Consider the following 19,436-nt stretch of genomic DNA (forward strand, 5'->3'; position numbering starts at 1 on the left):
ACTCATCAGGGACTGGCTGGCCCGTGTCTAGCTTCATTGATACTGGGATGCCATTGAGGAGCACTTTCATCATTATCGGTGGCGTCCTGGTGTATATATGCTCCACATGAACTCGCTGAACTACAGCTTCCAGCATGTTCCCCCAGTGTCCATTTGGCCTCGTAGGGCTTACATCGTCCCCGTCCTCCTCGTACATCTATATAGCTGCAGGCTTCCTGCACATATGCGCCAAGTGACCGCTGACATTGCAGTTTCTGCAGGTATATTGCTGATACCCGCATGCTCTGGCTGTGTTTGCCTCCACATCTCCAACATGAGCCGTTGTTGGAAACAAAAGGTCCATTACCAGTCGATCGTCTCTGACTGTCTCTGTAACTGTCCTTAAGCGCACCGTTGACAGGTGTTGATGGCCCCATTACTGGCCGCTTTGTCCCTTGCGATGGCATGAATCGCCGTTCAGCTAGCCATTGTCTCTGTTGAATTCCCCCTTTGCGTTCGACTACATGCTCGGGCATGTCCGATTGCCCCTGTCTGCCTGGAGAACTGTGTGCCCGTTAACAATGTTGACTCCCTGTCCATTTGCTGCACTTAAACCAAGATTTTTTCAAACATCATTCTGGTCTCTTCCTCCCCTGAGGTAAATGTCTGGGCCATCAAAGCCGCCGTTTCCATGGTCAAGTCTTTGATCTCAATCAGTTTCCTGAAAACCCCAGCCCCGATGCCTTCAATAAAAAAGTCTTGCAGCATCTCCGCTCTGCACGCATCTGGGAACTTAAATAGGCTCGCCAGTCGCCGAAGTCTGGAACGCTTTGCCCTTCTCGCCGCCGGTGCATGTAAAACCGGTGTCTCGCCATGTGCATGCTGCTCGCCGGTTTAAAGTGTTCCCTGATCAACTTAGAGCTCTTCAAAAGTCTTGTCCGCCGCCTTCTCTGGCGCTAGAAGGTCCTTCATCAGGGATTACGTCCTGGATCCACAGGAGATGAGCTCTGCCGAATCCATCACCAATACAGTACCTCTCGTCTGTGCTGCTAGTGGCCATGCTCGCATGGTTTAAATCCCAGTTTCTCGTCGCTAATAATATGTCCTTACTATACAGTATAAATGCATATGAGGCCCATACTTGAGAGAAGGTCACTCTGTGACCAGTAACCTTTATTAGCCAGCACAGAAGTGATGAAGGTGGGTGGTGCTTCCCCTTTTATACCTGAAAGTCCAGGTTAGGAGTGTCTCCCACAAGTTCACCATCTAGTGGTCAATGTTCTCACGGTGTACAACTTCGGTCAGTTTATACATAGATTACAATGACAGTTAAATACATGACAGTTCTATCTATCATCACATTTAACAGTACCTAAACCAAGCTGCTGAGAAATCAGCTAAAGAGTTTCTCTTTGTCTTAAGTCTCTGCTTCGGGACATCCCACTGTCCTAAATCTGGAGAGCACAGGAACACCCAAGGTTGCATAAGGGTACAGCTGAAGTATTAACTTGTGAAAGCTTCAGGCACTTATGAAAGCTAGTTATAGTCTCAAATTTAAAGTGCACTCCAAGCATTCTGTTGAAAAACCAGCTGTAGAAGTTGTGTTTTTTTAGTATTCATGATTAAGCTAAGCAATGAGACTGTAGTGCACATCGTGTCAGCCGGGGCTCAGTGAGCAGCACCCTTGCCTCTCAGTCACAAGGTTGTAGGCTCAAGTCCCATTCCAGAGAATTGAGCACAAATCCAAGCTGGCATTCCAGTTCAGTGCTGAGGGAATGCTGCACTGTCGAAGGTGCCGTCTTTCAGATGAAACATTAAACCTGCCTTCTCATGCGGACATAAAAGATCCCATGGCATTATTTTGAAGAACAGGAGAGTTATCCCGGTGTTCTGAGGCCAATATTTATCCCTCAATCAACATCACTGAAACAGATTATCTGGTCATTATCACATTGCTATTTGTAGCAGTTTGTTGTGCGCAAATTGGTTGCCGCGTCTCCTACGTTACAGCAGCTCAAAAGCACTTCATCGGCTGTAAAGTGATTCAGGGTGACCGATGGTTCTGAAAGTCACGATATAAATGCAAGTCTTTCTGTTCGTTACATGCACACCCGGGAAAGAATCACTTGTATTGATTTTGCTGTGACAAAAATGAAGCATTTTGGTAAAACATGGCAATAGCGTCTTAGCAAATCACTCAGAAACATTTCAAAATGTTTCACACACGCTGAGTTACTGTCATGGCAAATAGAGGTTTCTCCAATAAATTTCTAAAACTGCTCGGCAAATATGACAAGAGATCCTGGATGAAAATGAGTAGTTATTGTGCTGAATAGTGGAAGTATACACAGGTTACAACAGTCACAGCTTGGGCAATAGAGATGGTCATGAAGGGAGAGGTAACAATGTTCATTAGGCAGGACGCTGCTGGTGTAAAGCTGATCCGAGCACACCTTCACTGCTGAACAGCTAAAGATGTAATGAAAGATAACCGCTTGCAGATAGTAGCTGAGATTTTCCCAGCGTGTTCCCTGAACCTTGCATCAACCACTTTATTTGAAACGGGCTGAAACCATGCCAATAACAACCCACTGGAACATTTAGGCCATTATGACAAAATTGATTAATGGAAAATAAACTCCTTTTCATTACTTCTAATATTAAATATTTAAAGATGTGCTCAGCAACAATGACTAGTCTGTACCTCTTCAGACTGTCGCCAGGTCACGGACAATAAGCTGACTAGCTTATTACACTCTCTCTCTGTAAAGGTGCTCCCTGCTTCCTGTTGGGTCCAGGGCAGGTGGAAGTTCCTCCCTGCACAAACCTCCTGCTCCTCGCCGACCTCTGACCTCCGACCTCCAGGCCTCCCGCCCCTCGCCGACTCCCGGGCATCGCGGTCCTCGTCGACCTCTGATCTCCCCGCTCCTCCGGGCCTCCCGCCCCTCGCTGACCCCCAGGCCTCCCGCCCCTCGCTGACCCCCGGGCCTCCCGCCCCTCGCTGACCCCCGGGCCTCCCACCCCTCGCCGACCTCTGATCTCCCCGAACTCCGATCTCCCCACCCCTCGCCGACCCCGGGCCTCCCGCTCCTCGCCGACCTCCGACCTACCCGAACTCCGATCTCCCCGCCCCTCGCCCTCCCGCTCCTTGCCGACCTCCCCGCTCCTCACCGACCTCCCCGCCCCTCGCCGACCCCGGGCCTCCCGCTCGTCGCCGACCTCCCCGACCTACGATCTCCCCGCCCCTCGCCCTCCCGCTCCTTGCCGACCTCCCCGCTCCTCGCCGACCTCCCCGACCTCCGATCTCCCCGCCCCTCGCCCTCCCGCTCCTCGCCGACCTCCCCGCCCCTCCCGCTCCTCGCCGACCTCCCCGAACTCCGATCTCCCCGCCCCTCGCCCTCCCGCTCCTCGCCGACCTCCCCGCCCCTCCCACTCCTCGCCGACCTCCCCGAACTCCGATCTCCCCGCCCCTCGCCCTCCCGCTCCTTGCCGACCTCCCCGCTCCTCGCCGACCTCCCCGCCCCTCGCCGACCCCGGGCCTCCCGCTCGTCGCCGACCTCCCCGACCTCCGATCTCCACGCCCCTCGCCCTCCCGCTCCTCGCCGACCTCCCCGCCCCTCCCGCTCCTCGCCGACCTCCCCGAACTCCGATCTCCCCGCCCCTCGCCGACCCCGGGCCTCCCGCTCCTCGCCGACCTCCGACCTCCCCGAACTCCGATCTCCCCGCCCCTCGCCCTCCCGCTCCTCGCCGACCTCCGACCTCCCCGAACTCCGATCTCCCCGCCCCTCGCCGACCCCGGGCCTCCCGCTCCTCGCCGACCTCCGACCTCCACGAACTCCGATCTCCCCGCCCCTCGCCGACCTCCCCGCCCCTCGCCCTCCCGCTCCTCGCCGACCTCCGACCTCCCCGAACTCCGATCTCCCCGCCCCTCGCCGACCTCCCCGCCCCTCGCCGACCTCCCCGCCCCTCCCGCTCCTCGCCGACCTCCCCGAACTCCGATCTCCCGCCCCTCGCCGACCTCCCCGCCCCTCGCCGACCTCCCCGCCCCTCCCGCTCCTCGCCGACCTCCCCGAACTCCGATCTCCCCGCTCCTCGCCGACCTCCGATCTCCCCGCCCCTCGCCCTCCCGCTCCTCGCCGACCTCCCCGACCTCCGATCTCCCCGCCCCTCGCCCTCCCGCTCCTCGCCGACCTCCCCGAACTCCGATCTCCCCGCCCCTCGCCCTCCCGCTCCTCGCCGACCTCCCCGACCTCCGATCTCCCCGCCCCTCGCCCTCCCGCTCCTCGCCGACCTCCCCGAACTCCGATCTCCCCGCTCCTCGCCGACCTCCGATCTCCCCGCCCCTCGCCCTCCCGCTCCTCGCCGACCTCCCCGCCCCTCCCGCTCCTCGCCGACCTCCCCGACCTCCGATCTCCCTGCTCCTCGCCGACCTCCCCGAACTCCGATCTCCCCGCCCCTCGCCCTCCCGCTCCTCGCCGACCTCCCCGACCTCCGATCTCCCTGCTCCTCGCCCTCCCGCTCCTCGCCGACCTCCCCGACCTCCGATCTCCCCGCCCCTCGCCCTCCCGCTCCTCGCCGACCTCCCCGAACTCCGATCTCCCCGCCCCTCGCCCTCCCGCTCCTCGCCGACCTCCCCGACCTCCGATCTCCCCGCCCCTCGCCCTCCCGCTCCTCGCCGACCTCCCCGAACTCCGATCTCCCCGCTCCTCGCCGACCTCCGATCTCCCCGCCCCTCGCCCTCCCGCTCCTCGCCGACCTCCCCGCCCCTCCCGCTCCTCGCCGACCTCCCCGACCTCCGATCTCCCTGCTCCTCGCCGACCTCCCCGAACTCCGATCTCCCCGCCCCTCGCCCTCCCGCTCCTCGCCGACCTCCCCGACCTCCGATCTCCCTGCTCCTCGCCGACCTCCCCGAACTCCGATCTCCCCGCCCCTCGCTGACCCCGGGCCTCCCGCTCCTCGCCGACCTCCGATCTCCCCGCCCCTCGCCCTCCCGCTCCTCGCCGACCTCCCCGAACTCCGATCTCCCCGCTCCTCGCCGACCTCCCCGCCCCTCCCGCTCCTCGCCGACCTCCCCGAACTCCGATCTCCCCGCCCCTCGCCCTCCCGCTCCTCGCCGACCTCCGATCTCCCCGCCCCTCGCCCTCCCGCTCCTCGCCGACCTCCCCGCCCCTCGCTGACCCCGGGCCTCCCGCTCCTCGCCGACCTCCGATCTCCCCGCCCCTCGCCCTCCCGCTCCTCGCCGACCTCCGACCTCCCCGCCCCTCGCCGACCCCGGGCCTCCCACCCCCCGCCGACCCCGGGCCTCCCACCCCTCGCCTCCCACCCCCCGCCGACCCCGGGCCTCCCACCCCCCGCCGACCCCGGGCCTCCCACCCCCCGCCGACCCCGGGCCTCCCACCCCTCGCCTCCCACCCCCCGCCGACCCCGGGCCTCCCACCCCTCGCCGACCCCGGGCCTCCCACCCCTCGCCGACCCCGGGCCTCCCACCCCTCGCCGACCCCGGGCCTCCCACCCCTCGCCGACCCCGGGCCTCCCACCCCTCGCCGACCCCGGGCCTCCCACCCCTCGCCGACCCCGGGCCTCCCTTGCTGAGTGCATTACTCCCCTGCACCCCGCTGATTTCAGATTCGGCTCTAAACTGCGTTTCTGACCTCTGCCCGCTGACAGCCCTCGTCCGGACAGGTAACTGATTGGCTGTTTGATTGGTAAGCATCTCTCTTTCTCTTTTATAATCAGTTAAGTTTAAATTAGGTGGCTGGCAGTGCAGCTCAGTCCTGTGGCATGTACATCCTGCGGCATGTGGGAAGTCCTGGACACTTCGCGTGGCCTCGACAACCATGTGTGCAGGAGGTGTCTCCAGCTTCAACTGCTCGAGCTCCGCGATTCGGAGCTGGAGCGGTGGATGGAGTCAATGTGGTGCATCCGCGAGGCTGAGAGCTACATGGATAGCTCGTTTCAGGAGGTGGTCACTCCGCAGCTTAAAAGCATGCAGGTAAAGGGGAAGTGGGTGACCAGATGTAGTAAGAACGTTAGGCAGGTAGTGCAGGAGTTCCCCTGTAAGTCCACCTCGTTTTCAAACCCATATTCAATTCTGAGCATTTGAGATGGTGCCTCTGGGGAGTGCAGCCAGAGCCAATTCCAAGGCACCACGGGTGGCTCAACTGCACGGGGGAGGGATGAAGAATAAAAGAGCCCTAGTGATAGGGAATTCTATAGTTAGGGGAACAGAGGTGTTTCTGCGGCCATAGACATGACTCTAGGATGGTATGGTATGACCCTGGTGCCAAGGTCAAGGATGTATTCTAGGGGGAGAGGGTGTACTGCTTGAGGTCGTGGTCCATATCGGGACCAATGACATTGGTAGAAAGAGGGATGAGAATTTAGGGAGCTTGGAGAAAAATTAAAGGGTTTGACCGCAAAGGTAGCAATGTTGGATGGGAAGAGAAGAGTCCCCATTAAACACAGATGTGGGATGGGAAGAAACTCCCCATTAAACACCGACAACAATGTGGGATGGGAGGAGAGAGTCCCCAGTAAACAGGAAGAGCTGTGGGATGGGAGGAGAGTCCCCATTAAACAGCGAGAGTTGTGGGATGGGAAGAGAATCCCCATTAAACAGCGAGAGATGTGGGATGGGAGGAGACAGCCCATTAAACAGCGAGAGATGTGGGATGGGAGGAGAGAGTCCCCATTAAACAGCGAGCGATGTGGAATGGGAGAAGGGAGTCCCCATTCAACAGTGAGAGATGTGGGATGGGAGGAGAGAGTCCCCATTAAACAGCGAAAGATGTGGGATGGGAGGAGAGAGTCCCCATTAAACAGCGAGAGATGTGGGATGGGAGGAGAGCCCATTAAACAGCGAGAGATGTGGGATGGGAGGAGAGAGCCCATTAAACAGCGAGAGATGTGGGATGGGAGGAGAGAGAGTCCATTAAACAGCGAGAGATGTGGGATGGGAGGAGAGAGCCCATTAAACAGCGAGAGATGTGGGATGGGAGGAGAGAGAGTCCATTAAACAGCGAGAGATGTGGGATGGGAGGAGAGAGCCCATTAAACAGCGAGAGATGTGAAATGGGAGGAGAGAGAGTCCATTAAACAGCGAGAGATGTGGGATGGGAGGAGAGAGCCCATTAAACAGCGAGAGATGTGGGATGGGAGGAGAGAGCCCATTAAACAGCGAGAGATGTGGGATGGGAGGAGAGAGCCCATTAAACAGCGAGAGATGTGGGATGGGAGGAGAGAGCCCATTCAACAGCGAGAGATGTGGGATGGGAGGAGAGCCCATTAAACAGCGAGAGATGTGGGATGGGAGGAGAGAGCCCATTAAACAGCGAGAGATGTGGGATGGGAGGAGAGAGAGTCCATTAAACAGCGAAAGATGTGGGATGGGAGGAGAGAGTCCCCATTAAACAGCGAGAGATGTGGGATGGGAGGAGAGCCCATTAAACAGCGAGAGATGTGGGATGGGAGGAGAGAGCCCATTAAACAGCGAGAGATGTGGGATGGGAGGAGAGAGAGTCCATTAAACAGCGAGAGATGTGGGATGGGAGGAGAGAGCCCATTAAACAGCGAGAGATGTGAAATGGGAGGAGAGAGAGTCCATTAAACAGCGAGAGATGTGGGATGGGAGGAGAGAGCCCATTAAACAGCGAGAGATGTGGGATGGGAGGAGAGAGCCCATTAAACAGCGAGAGATGTGGGATGGGAGGAGAGAGCCCATTAAACAGCGAGAGATGTGGGATGGGAGGAGAGCCCATTAAACAGCGAGAGATGTGGGATGGGAGGAGAGAGCCCATTAAACAGCGAGAGATGTGAAATGGGAGGAGAGAGAGTCCATTAAACAGCGAGAGATGTGGGATGGGAGGAGAGAGCCCATTAAACAGCGAGAGATGTGGGATGGGAGGAGAGAGCCCATTAAACAGCGAGAGATGTGGGATGGGAGGAGAGCCCATTAAACAGCGAGAGATGTGGGATGGGAGGAGAGAGCCCATAAAACAGCGAGAGATGTGGGATGGGAGGAGAGAGCCCATAAAACAGCGAGAGAGGTGGGATGGGAGGAGAGAGTCCATTCAACAGCGAGAGATGTGAGATGGGAGGAGAGAGCCCATAAAACAGCGAGAGAGGTGGAGCAGCCTCTGTTGCCCTATGTCACAGTCTGTGTTCTCCAGGTTTGGTATTTTGGCCATATGTCCAACCTTTCCCCTATTCCTAGTGCTCCCACTCCTTACAGAGCTTTCAGCTGTCTCGTTCCTACCCTCTAGGAGTCCCTCCCTGAATCACTTGTCCTACTATTTGTGCAGCTTCCTTTAAAAGCCTCCTCAAAATCTTCTTTTTTGAGAGCATTCCTTCTTAATTCTGACGCCACCATCCAGTCCGCTGTCTAGCTGATTTAATACTGGAAAGGTGGTTCCCTAATGCAGCTGCTGTTTCACCACCTTAATTCACCCAGAATTTATTTCAATGACCAGTCTTTGTCTATTAATCCTGAAATGTGTTAAGAAAGCTGTATTGGATAATGGACACAGAGGAGATATCACAGGGCCACCACATGTTATCACATGTAGTCCCTCGAAAGGAGGATGACTTGCTTCCACGCCAAAAAAAGGATGAGTTCACAGGTGTTTCAATGAGGGACCTGATATTCCAGATCCCGAACTACATACTGAAGGGTGGAAGATGCCTGTGCGTGGATTTTTTAACATGTGGTGACACCACACAGGCTCGACAGAGCGAGGTCTTGGTCCAGTGGCAAGAGTTACCCAAGACGACTGGAGACCAGCTCTGCTGCACGGACCGAGTGGGCTGGCCAGTGATGCCCCTGTATATAACATACGCAGCTGAAATCGAAGCTTAGCCTGGTCTTGTTTGTTTATGAATATCCCATTAACACCATCAGGGGGGGCCTTTGTCTGGGTTATTACACAGATGATTAATGACACATTGGGGTCAGAGGTCAGCTTTCATCTCAGGGGACGTAATGCAGCAGCAACAAAACGTACGGAAAGCAAACCCGAATCAGCAGCTTGAAACTGAAGATCTGCCCACGGACATCTTTACAACAAGTGACAGCACGCTCGGGCATCAGTAAATCCTTTGACGGTCACAGTGAGGTTTCTGTGGGTCCTATAAACAAGGGAGACATTGCCGAAGGCAGTGCAGAGAAGAGCAAGGAGGCTGGTCCCCTGGGTTAGGGCTCAAGAGGAGAACCTTGGGCTTTGCCGCCTGTAAAGGAAGGGTCTGAGGGGATATAATACAGCGAAAGGAATGGAAATAGGGAAGTGTTTGGACTTTAATGTAACAGATGTCAGCAATTACTGAATACATTACCAAACTAAAGGCACGTCAAAACAGCCCATAGATTCATTCTACATCAGGGGGGGCTGGCCTTTGTCTCCAGTATTCTGCTCAGTCTTTCTTAGACTGTTTTATGATGATTTAAAAAGTCAACCTATCCCAGCATTCCTTTCTTTTAGCAATTTTAGTGACAGAGCAAATGGGACAGCAAGGGAATTTGCTCTTATCTCTATATATGAATGGGTAAACATTTGGCCTAAGCACCTTCTGTAATATAAACAAGCTTGTACAGAGGCAAAGGCTGAAAGATATAAGCTGCGACCTCAGCTAAACGTGCAGACTACATATTACGTCAGCAGAGCCCAAGGTTATATTATAGTGTACACATAGAACCAGGGCCCCTTTAACGTCAGGGCGTTCGAGGGTCAGGAGCAATACAGATGTGTGAAGGGCCTGGAGCAATACAGATGTGTGAAGGGCTTGGAGCAATACAGATGTGTGAAGGGCTTGGAGCAATACAGATGTGTGAAGGGTCAGGAGCAATAGAGAATCTGCTAACAGTGTTATTTACTCTAACTAATGAAAATATGAATTGAATTAAAACAAGCTCTACCCAAAGCCATAACTATTCAGAAAAAACGCAGGCCTTAACAGCAACATCTCAGACGATGAAGCACCTTGCCCATTCTGCCACACTAAAGGTGCTATACAAGTGCAAGTTGTTGCTGTAACTCATGAACCAGCCAATGTGCCTACCCGTACCGGCATGGCAACCAAAGAAGGGGGGTTTCAGCTCTCAGTAATCCAACATGTGTGGCACGTCATTGTGTTGAAGCCAAATGTCTAGCATACAATGCTGGGGGCCTACCCCATGAAAATAACAGCATGCTAAACATCGTAGTAACCACGTGAGGCAAGTGGAAAGCCTAAGGATATCTTCTGGATGTTGTTGGGTTGTAGCTGAGGGAGGAAGGAGCTCAAAGTCACGCTATCCCCGTGCTCTCTCCCCTTCTCCCTGTGTAATGCGCACGCTCTCTCTCTCTCTTCCCCCCGTATAAATCTCTCTCTCTCTCTCTCTCTCTCTTCCCCCTGTGTAAAGCTCTCTCTCTCTGTGTAAAGCTCTCTCTCTCCGTGTAAAGCTCTCTCTCTCTCATTCTCTCTCTGTAAAGCGCTCTCTCTGTAAAACTCTCTCCTTTTCTCCACATGTAAAGCTCTCTCTCTCTCTCTGTAAAGTTCTCTCTCTCTCTCTCTCTCTGTATAAAGCTCTCTCTCTCTTTCTCTCTCTCTCTCTCTCCCCGTGTAAAGCTCTCTCTCTCTGTGTAAAGCTCTCTCTCTCTGTGTAAAGCTCTCTCTCTCTCATTCTCTCTCTGTGTGTAAAGCTCTCTCTCTGTAAAACTCTCTCCTTTTCTCCACATGTAAAGCTCTCTCTCTCTCTCTGTAAAGTTCTCTCTCTCTCTCTCTGTATAAAGCTCTCTCTCTCTTTCTCTCTCTCTCTCTCCCCGTGTAAAGCTCTCTCTCTCTGTGCAAAGCTCTCTCTCTCTGTCTCTCTGTGTAAAGCTCTCTCTCTCTGGATTCATGAAGGGGAAATCATGTTTAACTAATTTACTGGAATTCTTCGAGGATATAACGAGCATGATGGATAGAGGTGTACCGATGGATGTGGTGTATTTAGATTTCCAAAAGGCATTCAATAAGGTGCCACACAAAAGGTTACTGCAGAAGATAAAGGTACGCGGAGTCAGAGGAAATGTATTAGCATGGATAGAAAATTGGCTGGCTAACAGAAAGCAGAGAGTCGGGATAAATGGGTCCTTTTCGGGTTGGAAATCGGTGGTTAGTGTTGTGCCACAGGGATCGGTGCTGGGATCACAACTGTTTACAATATACATAGATGACCTGGAAGAGGGGACAGAGTGTAGTGTAACAAAATTTGCAGATGACACAAAGATTAGTGGGAAAGCGGGTTGTGTAGAGGACACAGAGAGGCTGCAAAGAGATTTAGATAGGTTAAGTGAATGGGCTAAGGGTTGGCAGATGGAATACAATGTCGGAAAATGTGAGGTCATCCACCTTGGGAAAAAAAACAGTAAAAGGGAATATTATTTGAATGGGGAGAAATTACAACATGCTGCGGTGCAGAGGGACCTGGGGGTCCTTGTGCATGAAACTCTTTTGGAGTCAACAGAGGCAGGGTCTCTGCTGCCACCGTTGGCCGGGAGGATGTGAAGAAGCTGAAGAAGCAGGCAAAAAAACGAACTGAGTGGCGTACAAGCCGACGCAGGACACACCCCGCTGTGGGGTGCAGACGACCGCGGGGCGGCAGGTACATTCTCTCGAACGTTGACTTGCAAGCTGGTAACAACAACAACACGTCTCGACAGCCGACCAACAGACACTCGAGTCTTTAAACCGCCGCCCCCAGACAGCACCAGCTCGCGGGAGCCGGAGGGGGAGCGTTTCAGGTACCCTGTACCAGTAAAGGGAGAGTGACTAGTGCGACCAAAGTATCACCACGTGGAGAAAGAAAGCCGGGCCTGCATCACCGGTTCAGTCCCTGCGGAGCTCACGGTGGCTGTTCGCCGAGGTCCCGACAACGAGCCGCCAGGCAACATTCGAGCCCGCAGAAGCTCCCTTCAATTCGACTGCGGTGTAATGTTGCAAGACGGTGGCAAGTCCATTGCCGGTCCGGACGAGCAGTGTGCGGTGCGGGGAAAACAGCGGGAGCAATGGCGAGAGAGAGAGAGAGAGAGAGAGACAGCCACACGCACAAGACTGGATGAGACGGAAGTTGAAAGAAGGGCTGCAGGCCAAGGTCACACAGGACCAACGAACAGCGGGGGTCGTGCGGTGTGGAGCGGCAGTAGGCAGCAGAAAGACGAGGGCAAGGCATTTGTATCAAAAGCCAGGACACCTCTACCTTGCTCTGCCCGTCATGCAACCGCAGACCAGCTGACCGAAAAGACCAAGCATGCCAGGGCCGTCCCTGTCTCAAGCCGACCGAAACATCTTCTGTGTGCGCGAACGTTCAACTCTCTTCTCGCTCTCTCTCTCTCTCTGTAACACGACTCTCATCTGCTGACCCACATCTCGCTCGTTTCGCATCCGGGCCGAGCCGGTTGGGTGCGACATTTGCCTGTTCGTGCGAGTTCGGTTCTTCGCTGTGCTTTTTTATCGGAACGAACCTCTCGCCCGCGCAAGAGGCGCCGGACGCAGTCGACCAAGGCTCCGGGCCTGCAGCATCCCGGGAAGCACTCCTGCTGGCCTCCATGCCTCAGGCTAAAACTCTCCTGCACCTGGTATTCACAGGCAGTCTCCCATCCAAGTACTAACCAGGCCTGACTCTGCTTAGCTTCCGAGATCAGACAAGATCGGGCGTTTTCAGACTAGTGTGGCCGTAGGAATCCCAAAAAGTTAGTTTGCAGGTGCAGCAGGTAATCAGGAAGGCGAATGGAATGTTGGCCTTCATTGCGAGAGGGATGGAGTACAGAAACAGGGAGGTCCTGCTGCAACTGTGCAGGGTATTGGTGAGGTCGCACCTGGAGTACTGCGTGCAGTTTTGGTCACCTTACTTAAGGAAGGATATACTAGCTTTGGAGGGGGTACAGAGACGATTCACTAGGCTGATTCCGGAGATGAGGGGGTTACCTTATGATGATAGATTGAGTAGACTGGGTCTTTACTCGTTGGAGTTCAGAAGGATGAGGGGTGATCTTATAGAAACATTTAAAATAATGAAAGGGATAGACAAGATAGAGGCAGAGAGGTTGTTTCCCCTGGTCGGGGAGACTAGAACTAGGGGGCACAGCCTCAAAATACGGGGGAGACAATTTAAAACCGAGTTGAGAAGGAATTTCTTCTCCCAGAGGGTTGTGAATCTGTGGAATTCTCTGCCCAAGGAAGCAGTTGAGGCTAGCTCATTGAATGTATTCAAGTCACAGATAGATAGATTTTTAACCAATAAGGGAATTAAGGGTTATGGGGAGCGGGCGGGTAAGTGGAGCTGAGTCCACGGCCAGATCAGCCATGATCTTGTTGAATGGCGGAGCAGGCTTGACGGGCTAGATGGCCTACTCCTGTTCTTAATTGTTATGTTCTTATAAGGCTCTCTCTCTCTCGCTCTCTGTGTAAAGCTCTCGCTCTCTCTCTCTCTGTGTAAAGCTCTCTCTCTCTCTGTGTAAAGCTCTCTTTCTCTCTGTGTAAAGCTCTCTCTCTCTCTGTAAATCTCGCTCTCTCTCTCTCTCTCTCTGTGTAAAGCTCTCTCTCTCTCTATAAAGCTCTCTGTAAAGCTCTCTCGCTCTCTCTCTCTGTGTAAAGCTCTCTCTCTCTGTGTAAAGCTCTCTCTCTCTGTGTAAAGCTCTCTCTCTCTCTCTCTCCGTGTAAAGCTCTCTCTCTCCCCGTGTGTAAAGCACTGCCTCTCTCCACGTGTAATGTTGAAGCATTGCCTGACACATTTGTTCCTATTGATCTCATTCAGAATGGTGCAGGGGCAGATAATGCAGAAATCAGAATTGTGTATTTTTTGCTGAGTGAAGGACTCGCCCTCGGTCAGTGTGGATGGTGTGATCTGCCCTTGCATGCCCTTGGTGTACCAGAACACATTGTATGCAAGTGCTGAGAAGGCTCCACCAGCTCTTCCTGTCACTCACACATCCAGGGAGTGCATGTCTGACTGATCCACTCAAACAACTGCAAAAACTTTCAGCGAAGTTCGAAAACCACAAGCTGTGCAACTTCCATCCACTTCACTCTCCGGACTGTGCAGATATTGCAAACAAAAGGACCAACTTTCTCAATCCCTCTTAGTGGTGGAACCTTCAGTTAAAAAACTACCCCAACAGCACATTCATAGAATCATAGAATCCTAAAAATTTACAGCACGGAAGGAGGCCATTTCGGCCCATCATGTCCGCACCGGCCGACCAAGAGCTATCCAGCATAATCCCACTTTCCAGCTCTCGGTCCGTAGCCCTGCAGGTTACAGCACTTCAGGTGCACATCCAGGTACTTTTTAAATGTGGTGAGGGTTTCTGCCTCTACCATCCTTTCAGGTAGTGAGTTCCAGACCACCACCACCCTCTGGGTGAAGAAATTTCCCCTCATATCTCCTCCATACCTTCCCGCTATTACTTTAGATCTATGCCCCCTGGTTGTTGACCCCTCTGCCGAAGGAAACAGGTCCTTCCTATCCACTTTATCCAGGCTCCTCAATGTTATACACCTCAATCAGGTCTCCCCTCAGCCTTTTCTGTTCCAAAGAAAACAGACCCAGCATCTCCAATCTTTCCTCATAGCCAAAATTCTCCAGTACAGGCAACATTCTGGTAAATCTCCTCTACACCCTTTCCAGTGCAATCACAACTTTCCTGTAATGTGATGACCAGAACTGCATGCAGTACTCCAGCTGTGGCCTAACCAGTGTGTTAGACAGTTCAAGCATAACCTCCCGGCTCTTGTATTCCATGCCTTGACTAATAAAGGTAAGCATTCCATATGCCTTCTTAACCACCTTATCTACCTGGCCTGCTACCTTCAGGGATCTGTGGACCTGCACTCCAAGGTCCCTTTGTTCCTCTACACTTCTTAGTGTCCTACCATTTAATGTGTATTCCCGTGCCTTGTTACACCTCCCCAGATGCATTACCTCACACTTATCCGGATTGAATTCCATTTGCCACTGTTCTGCCCACCTGACCAGTACATTGATATCTTCCTGCAGTCCACAGCTTTCTTCTTCATTATCAACCACACAGCCTATTTTAGTGTCATCTGCAAACTTCTTAATCATACCCCCAACATTTAAGTCCAAGTCATTGATATATACCACAAAAAGCAAGGCACCCAGCACTGAGCCCTGTGCAACCCCACTGGATACAGCCTTCCAGTCACAAACACACCCATCAACCATTACCCTTTGCTTCCTGCCTCTGAGACAATTTTGGATCCAACTTGCCACTTTGCCCTGGATCCTATGGGCTTTTACTTTTGTGACCAGTCTGCCATGTGGGACCCTATCAAAAGCCTTGCTAAAATCCATATACACTACATCATGCCATCGTCATCCCTCCTGGTTACCTCCTTAAAAAATTCAATCATGTTAGTCAGACACGACCTTCCCTTAACAAATCCATGCAGACTGTCCTCGATTAATTCATCTCTTTCCAAATGAAGATTTATCCTGTCCTTCAGGACTTTTTCCAGTAGTTTTCCCACCACCGAGGTTAGACTGACTGGCCTGTAATTACTCAGTCTATCCCTTTCTCCCTTATTAAACAAAGGTACCACATTAGCAGTCCTCCAGTCCTCCGGCACCTCACCTGCAGCCAGAGAGGATTGCAAAATGATGGTCGGAGCCTCTGCTATTTCCTCTTTTGCTTCTCTTAACAGCCTGGGATACATTTCATCCAGGCCTGGGGATTTATCCACTTTCAAAGCTGCGAAGCCCCTTAATACTTACTCTCTCACTATGTTTATCTCGTCTAATATTTCACACTCCTCATTGCATAGCCTGCATCGCCCCTCTCTTTTGTGAAAACAGATGCAAAGTATTCATTAAGAATCATACCCACGTCTTCTGCCTCAACAGATTATGGTCTCCAATAGGCCCCACTCTTTCTTTAGTTATCCTCTTGCTCTCAATGTATTTATAAAATATCTTTGGGTTTTCCCTGATTTTACTTGCCAACATTCTTTCATGCTCTCTCTTTGCTTTCCTGCTTTGCTGTCTTAAGAGCACCCTTGCACTTTCCATACTCTATAAAGTCTCTGCAGTATTGAGTTCTTGGTATCTGTCATAAGCCTCCCTTTTGTTCTTTATCTTAGCCTGTATGATTTGATTCCCTCATTCGATTCCATAATGGGGTGTTCCGCAGTCTACAGGAAAGTTCTGCATAAACACATCACTCTGGTAAAGGGAGTGAAGTAAACGTTTGAGAATATTTATTGAGCCATCCAGCTGCGATTACTCGGTGTGACCCCTTGTTTTCTACAGATTCACTGTTCTGGCAGCCCAGGAGCTATTGGGTCCTGTGGCGTGTTTGTCCATTTCTGTGTATATACACGTCCTTTAGGAATAATAAACATTTTAAAAGATGGAAACTCTTGAGTACTCAAGAGCTAAAGCTAAATTCTGAGGGAGTGAAGAGAACTCCAAGTTGAGCCGAGATTGTTGCAATGGCTCCTTCTACCTCTGCGGGTACAGGCTCACAAAAATTTTTCACAAGCAGTGAACTTCTCCAACTACCCAAACCCGATAGCCAGGTTACAGCACTTACATTGGCGGGCTTAACAGTTAAAATAACTTACATGCTTTACTGACAGTTATTGCAATCAATGTAGGCAAAATGCACAGCTGGCATACAGCAATGCCTGCAGCCCCTTCCTGTAACAATGGCTCCCTCTGCTGGCGGTACCGACAAGAGCCATTACGCCGCAGTGGGATGACTGCACTTCATTCGTCTTCAACGGCCTTTCAAGCCTCATCTTTTACAATGCTCCAAGGTTTCACTAGAGATGGTTCAATCATTACACTGCCTGATATATCCAGGGCACATCAACTATTACTGGAAACAAAACCCTTCCATTCAGTTTGATAGTTATCGCGCAGTGGTGTGTCCTGGTCACTGAGAGGGAAAGAGTGAAGGGTGCGAGAGAGATTATGTTGAGACTGCAGCCTAGCCTCCTTTCCGTCTAGTACTCTTCACCTCCTTTCCGTCTAGTACTCTTCACCTCAATGTTGGGGTGGCACCGGGAATTGTCATACAAAATCCAAATGGTTCACTCCAGGCAGGGAACCTGCCGCCCTAACCCTGTCTGGCCAGTCCGTATCACGTGGCTGACGCTTCATGCCCTCGGAAGTGAGTTACCAAGTCTCTCAGCTGTACAAACAATCGTTACAAGATCCATCACCACCTTCTCAGGGCAAGTGGGGATAGAGAATGATACCCTGCCAACAACACCTATATCTCAAGATCAAATAAAAAACAAAGGTATGTTCCTAATATCTACAAGGTATCTACAAGGTTTATACAGTATCTACAAGGTTTCAGTTATGTGTGGGAGGTGCCAAAGAACAGTCCTCGACCTGTCACTTAGCATATTGCTCGGTATATAACACAGGGACCCAAGGAAGCAAAGAAACACAAGTATATTTCTACCCTTGAAAGGCATCGAGTCGAGCATTCCCCACTTCTGAATGGCCAATTGTGTTTAAACAGTGGATGATTAGATGACCCATTGTCAATTTAGAGAAACAAACCCGTTTAGACTCTGGAAAATCCAGTGGCTTCCAATTCATTAGAAGCTTGAAAAAGCAGATCTTTAGCAAATACCACAAAGGGAGGGAATGCCAAGCGCTGGTAAGATTGAATGCTCCACTATTTATGACACACTGAGCAGTGTTCCAGCCCTCTTCATCAGATTGTTTTCCAACCTGGCAACATCTTTAGGAGGCTCAACGATTCCCAGCCTCTCTGATACAGTCGGGACGCTTCCGGGTATTTCCCAATTCCCCTATGCCATAGGGCTTCCTAGCTGCACTCAAGCTCCCCTTCACTTCCCTCCATTCCCCATGTCCCCCATGGACGAGATCATGAGCCAGCCTTGAGGTACACCTGCAGTCAGCTGCTGAGGGCACCAATTATTCCAAAAATTACTCAGTCTAGTAATTTTCTGAAGTGTGCCCCAGTGTTAAGAGTGTATTATCTGGAAATATCAAAAATAAAATCTGTCTGTGGAATTTTAAATCTCAATGTGTGTCGGAAAGATCTCAGCCCTTTCACTCAAAAGGTCTGTTCAAAGAAAGAAGCACAGGGCTCCCATTGTGTTAAGTGTCAGATCTATACATAAACCAGACAGACCTGATTTAAATCACACAAGTGTGAGCATGTTGCCTGGGAACTTTAAAACTTTAAGCTTGTTTTATTGACACACTGAAGCACCAGAGCTATCCGTAACACAATAATTGAAGTTTTGAGATATAGAAGTGGGTAAAGTGGAGCTGGGTCTTAAAAATTAAAATTAAAATAAATCGGCTGCCGCGTTTCCTACAACAGTGACTACACTTCAGAAGTACTTCATTGGCTGTAAAGCGCTTCGGGATGTTCTGAAGTCATCAAAGGCGCTATAGAAATGCAAGTCTTTCTTTCTATGTATGCAAACATGTTCGATGAGTGGATTTGGATCACTAATGTCCCCCTATGGTCAGAGGCCTTGGCTCCACGTCTCAAACAAAGTACAACTCACTCCCCAAATCCTGCAGCTATAGCCCGAATCCTGCTCTCAAACCCTGTGGGAGAGTTATGGTACATAAACTGTACCCAGGACTGGAAGAGGCCAGGCTTACCACTCCCCCAGGACTGTCCTGGAGTCTCCAGGAATTAAACATTCATATTCTGGACAATGATGCCACCAACCCAGGAGAAAAATCATAGCGGCATTAATAAATGTTTTTTCTATTTTTTTGCATGGGAGATAGAGTATAAAAGCAGAGAAGTCCTGCTACAACTGTACAGGGTATTGGTGAGGCCACACCTGGAGTACTGTGTAGTTTTGGTCTCCGTATTTAAGGAAGGATATACTTGCACTGGAGGCTGTTCAGAGAAGGTTCATGAGGTTGATTCCAGAGATGAGGGGGCTGACTGATGTAGATAGGTTGAGGAGGTTGGGCCTATACACATTGGAGTTCAGAAGAATGAGAGGTGATCTTATTGAAACTTATAAGATAATGAGGGGGCTCGACAAGGTGGATGCAGAGAGGATATTTCCATTCATAGAGGAAACTAAAACTAGGGGACATAGTCTCAGAATAAGGGGCCTCCCATTTAAAACTGAGTTGAGGAGGAATTTCTTCTCTCAGAGGGTTGTAAACCTGTGGAATTCTCTGTCCCAGGGAGCTGTGGAGGCTGGGTCATTGAATATATTTAAGGCAGAGATAGACAGATTTTTGAGCGATAAGGGAGTAAAGGGTTCTGGGGAGCGGGCAGGGAAGTGGAGCGGAGTCCATGATCGGATCAGCCATGATCTTATTAAATGGCGGAGCAGGCTCAAGGGGCCGTATGGTCTACTCCTGCTCCTATTTCTTATGTTCTTATCTATAAGAACACTAGAATCCCTCTGTACTGCAGCATTTTGTAATTGTCTCCATTTAAATAATAATTAGCTTTTTT

The 19,436-nt window shown here is 51.7% G+C and overlaps 1 protein-coding gene and 1 pseudogene across 2 annotated transcripts in view; both read right to left on the bottom strand.

The window, feature by feature from the left end:
* ccdc102a (coiled-coil domain containing 102A) overlaps positions 1-19,436 on the bottom strand; it is a 447,664-nt gene that overhangs the window by 237,415 nt on the left and 190,813 nt on the right. The gene's annotated exons all lie outside the window — the stretch shown is intronic.
* LOC139279116 (5S ribosomal RNA) lies at positions 12,555-12,673 on the bottom strand (annotated as a pseudogene).

The sequence above is a fragment of the Pristiophorus japonicus genome, chromosome 13, assembly GCF_044704955.1.
Source record: "Pristiophorus japonicus isolate sPriJap1 chromosome 13, sPriJap1.hap1, whole genome shotgun sequence".
Lineage (NCBI taxonomy): Eukaryota > Metazoa > Chordata > Chondrichthyes > Pristiophoridae > Pristiophorus > Pristiophorus japonicus.